The sequence below is a fragment of the Ranitomeya imitator genome, chromosome 5, assembly GCF_032444005.1.
Source record: "Ranitomeya imitator isolate aRanImi1 chromosome 5, aRanImi1.pri, whole genome shotgun sequence".
NCBI classification, from domain to species: Eukaryota; Metazoa; Chordata; class Amphibia; order Anura; family Dendrobatidae; genus Ranitomeya; species Ranitomeya imitator.
In genome coordinates this window covers 643,549,561-643,555,758 of record NC_091286.1, presented here as the reverse complement: position 1 = coordinate 643,555,758, position 6,198 = coordinate 643,549,561, and positions in this window count along the sequence as shown.

Here is a 6,198-nt window from a genome sequence, read left to right as displayed (position 1 = left end):
ACTCGGAAGGGACATTCTGAAGGTCCACAAGGTACGCCAACAATGCAACGGCCCAGATGATGCTCCATACGCCCAAAGACTCGACCTAGGCTGGGTAATCGTGGGCGATGTATGTCTGGATAGGAGTCACAAGGCATCCAAAGTCAACGCCTGTAAAACGTATGTGCTCCAAAATGGTCGAGCAACTCACTTTAAGCCATGCCTTCATCACTACGAAGTGAAAGAGAGGTTCTCTGATTGCATCCAGGAGCCTGACATCATTCCCACTCCCTATGGTGATGACTTAGGGAGAACAGTGTTTCACACAACAAAAGATGACAACAAAGTCGCCTTATCCATAGAAGACAAGGAGTTTCTTAAAATCATGGACAGTGGATTCTTCAAAAATGAATCTGACCGCTGGGTTGCTCCCTTACCCTTCAAGGCTTCAAGGACCAGGCTTCCTAACAACAGAGAACAGGCCTTATCTAGATTCATCTCACTGCAGAGAACATTAAGGAACAAGCCTGAAATGAAAGAACATTTCATAGCTTTTATGGACATATTTCGCAATGATCACGCAGAGCCAGCTCCACCATTGCAAGCTGATGAAGAATGCTGATATCTACCTTCCTTTGGAGTGTATCATCCAAGAAAGCCGAAACAAATCAGAGTGGTGTTCGATTCAAGCGCCAAACATGACTGCGTATCTCTGAATGACGTTCTCCTCACTGGTCCGAACCTGACTAACAACCTGGTTGGAGTGCTCATGAGATTCAGAAAGGAACCGGTCGCCATTACCGCCGACATCGAACAAATGTTCCATTGTTTCATCGTGCAACAAGATCACAGAAATTATCTCCGTTTTCTATGGCACCGAGACAACGACACCAACAAGGAAATGATCGAATACCGCATGAAGGTGCACGTTTTCGGAAACAGTCCTTCTCCTGCAGTCGCTACCTACGGCCTACGTAGGACCGCCTCCGATGGTGCAGCAGAGTTCGGGAAGGATGCCCAACAGTTCATTGAAAAGGACTTCTACGTGGACGACGGTCTTAAATCCCTGCCCACGGCGGAAGAAGCCACAGATCTGCTCAAACGGACACAAGGTATGCTTTCTAAAGCTCATTTAAGATTGCATAAAATTGCCTCCAATAGTGCTGTTGTCATGAAGGCCTTTCACCCTAATGATCATGCCGCAGAATTTAGGGACTTGAACCTAGGCTCAGACAATCCACCAGTACAGAGAAGTCTAGGCCTGAGGTGGAACTTGCTAAATGACTCCTTCAGCTTTCAGGTTAGTGGTGCAGAAAAACCATTTACTAAGCGTGGGGTTCTGTCAGTGGTGAACAGTCTATATGATCCACTTGGGTTTGTCGCACCCCTGACTATACAAGGCAAGCTCCTGCTGAGACAACTCTCAGAGTACATTAAGGACTGGGATATACCACTCCCTGCAGACAAACAACTAAAGTGGAAGTCATGGAGAGAATCTCTTTGCGCCTTGGATAAGATCCACATACCACGTTGTTACACTCCAGCATCCCTAACTACAAGTCAAAGGAAGGAGATTCATGTATTCGCTGATGCCTCCACTGAAGCTATTGCCGCTGTCGCTTACTTGAAGGTTGTAGACTCTAATAATGAAGCCCATGTTGGATTTCTGTTTGGAAAGGCTAAACTGGCTCCTAAACCCGAGCACACCATACCCAGACTCGAGCTCTGTGGGGCTGTACTAGCCATAGAGATTGCAGACTTCATACAGAGCGAACTAGCTATTCACGTGGATGACACAAAATTCTACACAGACAGTAAGGTAGTTCTGGGCTACATATACAACCAGACGAAACGCTTCTACGTCTATGTCAGTAACCGAGTGGAAAGGATCAGGAAATCCTCCAAACCCCAGCAATGGCAGCACGTCCCATCCCATCTTAACCCTGCGGACCTTGCTACTAGACCAGTGTCTATTGGTGCCTTCGCAAGCTCTTCTTGGTTGACCGGACCGGAGTTCCTTCACGAACAGTGCAAAGAGACTGCCGTTGAAGACAGCTTCAGCCTTGAGGATCCAGATGTCGACCCAGAGATCCGTCCTGATGTCAGCACCTTCATCACCAAACTCAAGGAGGAGGTTGGCTTGGACTGTCGGCGTTTTGATCGCTTCTCAAGATGGACGAGGCTGGTTCGTGCCATTGCAAGGTTAGTACACATTGTACAATGCTATCGCAATAAGGACAGTAACACTGATTGTCATGGTTGGCATATCTGCCATAAGCCTCTCTCTGCAGAAGACATTGCTCTGAGTGAACTCATTGTGATACGCAATGTGCAGCAGAATGTTTTTCACAAGGAACTGGAATCTATGCTGATGGACTCAAATCTTTCAAGACTCACTCACGAGACCTTGACCACTTTCTTAGCAGAAGTCTCTGCTATAGTAAACTCAAGGCCTCTTGTACCCATATCTACGGATCCAGAATCTCCTACAATTCTCACTCCGGCAACTCTCCTCACCCAGAAACTTGGAACTGTTCCTAACCCGCCTGAAGACTCTGTGTCTGGTAACAAATATCAGAGACGGTGGAAATATGTGCAACATCTGGCTAATTGTTTCTGGAATAGATGGAAGAGGGAGTACCTGACACTTCTCCAAAAACGAAGAAAATGGCAACAAGTAAAGCCAAACTTACAAGTAGGAGATATTATCCTCATGAAAGACCAGAAGGAGGAAAGAAACAAATGGCCTATGGGACTTATATCTAAAACCTTTCAAAGTGACGATGGCAAGGTACGCAAGGTAGAAGTGACAGTTACTAAGCAAGGTGACCCCAAAACTTTCATTAGGCCTATATCAGAGATTATTTTACTCATACCGGTTGAGGATTGATTCCAATCAGTAGGAACTCTTTCAAGGAACTTCAACCTTTGGATTACAAATGGGTTGGAGACAGTTTGGCCTAGCGCGGCTTCTCCAATCCGAAGATGGGTTATCCTTTGGATTACTTCAAGAAATCGTTCTAGACTTGTTATTCAATATGTTTATGTTATTGTTGCATTGCATGCGTTGTTTTTATCTTACAGGTTGAGGTATCCCTCCATGCACTTCTGGTGAACACTCCCAATTCGAGACTTATGGTATAGTGAAATCCAAGGATTTCAGACGGGGAGTGTGCTGCTCAGTTTATTATGATAGACTTTCAGCCATACATGGACATTATGTAGCGCTAATAAGCCTGGTTCTATCATTTGTTATACTTTGCTGCCATCTACTGGCCGTTTGCTATATCACTGTAATATTTGTTATGGAATTTTCCCACAACACCTTTCTGTCTTAAGCTCCTCCTATCTTTTTCCTTCTCTTCCTGTTTTTGTACTCCGTGCCATCTTGGATCCCACATGTGCTGCAGAGCTGGAGAAAGGATTCTCTTGTTACCTCTAACCTGAAGCTTCTATTATCTCTGTCTGGTGATTCTGTAACAGCTCTAACCTGAAGCTTCTATTATCTCTGTCTGGTGATTCTGTAACAGCTCTAACCTACAGTCCTCACTCTCACCAAGGTACTGTAAATAAAACCTGTTGAATGTATCACTGCATCATCCTTCCGGATCACCACGCGCGGCTGATAGAGACTGGTGGCACAGGTTGGCGAGTAACGCTACCTGCCATTGCTTATATAGCGATTTGTGATCACATCCCTCAGACACATCTCATCCACATATATCGGTGGCAGAATAGGTTGTACTCATCCTTCTTCCAAATACCGCAAGGTCTCATCTGACCAAATGACCTTCTCCCATGACTCCTCTGGATCATCTAGATGGCAACCTTCAAACATGCCTGGAAATGTGCTGGTGCGAGCAGAGGAACCTTGCGTGTCCTGCAGGATTTTAATCCATGATGGCGTAGAGTGTTACTAATGGTTATGTTTGAGACTGTGGTCCCAGCTCTCTCAGGTCATTGACCAGCACCTCCCATTTAGTTCTGGGTTAATTCAGGCCGTTCTCAGAATCATACTTACCCCACTGGGCAAGATCTTGCATGGAGCCCCAGACCGAGGAAGATTGACAGTCATCTTGTGTTTCTTCCATTTTTTAATAAATGTGTCAACAGTTGTCTTCTCACCAAGCTGCTTGCCTATTGTCCTGTAGTCAATCCCAGCCTTGTGCAAGTCTACAATTCTGTCCCTAGTGTCCTTATACAGCTCTTTGGTCTTGGCCATGGTGGAGAGGTTGGAGTGTGATTGATTGTGTGGACAGGTGTCTTTCATACAGGTAAAGAGTTCAAACAGGTGCAATTAATACAGGTAATGAGTGCAGAGTAGGAGGGTTTCTTAACGGGAAACTAACAGGTCTGTGAGAGCCAGAAATCTTGCTGGTTGGTCGGGGATCAAATACCGTATTTTTCGGACTATAAGACACCGGACCATAAGACGCACCCCAAATTTGGGGTGAAAATTGCAGAAAAAAAGATTTTTTTTATAAGATGCGGGTCCGTCTTATTGTCCGAATTTACAGTATCTTACCTGAGGGCTGGTGGTTGCAGAGCAGGGTCATAGGAGGCATGGTGTCGGCAGAGGTGCGGTGTTGCGGTGGGCGATATGGCGTGCACCTGAGCAGGGTCCCTTCCTGTTTAGGTGGGCGACGCCACTGCCTGGTGTCCATGGGGGGTTGCAGCAGTGTTGTGGCGACGGAAGAGGTGCAGGGATGATGAGGCGCAGTGAGCGGTATGGCGTGAGCAGGGTCCCTTCCAAAGGTGAGGTGACGCAGCAGCTCGGTAAGCAGCAGAGCCGGTTGAATCATGGCTTTATCGGTGGCGGCAGCCATCTTCCTGAGGCCGCGCGTGCGCAGATAAAGTGCTCTGCTTCCCGGGGCTTCAGGAAAATGGCCGCGGGAGGCCGCGCGTGCGCAGATGGCGATCGCGGCAGCCATTTTCCTGAAGCCGAGTTCGCAGATTTAGATCTCGGCTTCAGGAAAATGGCCACCGCGATCTCCATCTGCGCACGCGTGGCCTCCCGTGGCCATTTTCCTGAAGCCCCGGGAAGCAGAGCACTCCATCTGCGCATGCGCGGCCTCAGGAAGATGGCCGCCGCCACCGATAAAGCCATGATTCACCCGGCTCTGCTGCTTACCGGGCCGCTGCGTCACTTCACCTGTGGAAGGGACCCCGCTCACGCCATACCGCTCACTGCGCCTCATCATTCCCGCACCTCTGCCGCCGCCGCACTTCTGCCGCCGCCATACCACTGCCGATAAGCCTGCATCCCAACTATAAGACGCACCTCCCATTTCCCCCCCTTTTTTGGGGAGGAAAAGTGCGTCTTGTAGTCCGAAAAATACGGTACTTATTTAATGCAATAAAATGCGATTTAATTATGTAAAAGTCATACAATGTGATTTCCTGCTTTTTTTTTTAGATTCTGTCTCTCACAGGTGAAATGTACCTATGATAAATATTACAGACCTCTCCATTCTTTGTAAGGGGGAAACTTGCAAAATCAACAGTGTATCAAATACTTATTTTCCCCAGTTTATAACTATTTGTTGTATCCACTTCCATGTTCATTCCCTCTGTTTCTGCTTCTGTCACCGGGCAGTGACATACTTTTGCTGCATGCACCGTTGGACACCAGTGTAGTAGTTTTGAGTGTTGTTCTGGGACTAGTGGTGCAATCCAAACAGGTATCTCAGGAGTTAACTCCTAACTTGTTATATAACTTGCTCCCTTCTGTGTTGTGAATTCTGCTCTTGGGCTCCCTCCAGTGGTTATGAGTGGTAGTGCTGCTGTCTTTGGATCGCAGCATTTGTCAGGTGTGTCCACTTATTGCAATTTGGACTGGGCTATTTTAGTCTTGCTTGATCCTTTAGTCAGTGCCAGTTGTCCATTGTTTTTGGAGGATTCACATCCCTGACTGGTCTCTCCTGTTTGCTGTTCTTTTCATCAAAGATAAGTTCTGGCTTTGTTTTTGCTGTCCACATGCTGTGGGCCTTATAGTTCTGTGCATTTTCATGTTTTGTCTTGTCCAGCTTTGTCTGTGTAAGGATTTTTTGCAGCCAAGCTGTATCTCTGGAAATACAGATATACCCTCCATGTCTTTAGTCAGATGTGGAGATTTGTATTTTCTGTCGTGGATATTTTCTAGTGTTTTAATACTGACCGCATAGTACTCTGTCCTATTCTTTCTTTTTAGCTAGAAAGGCCTCCTTTGCTAAATCCTGA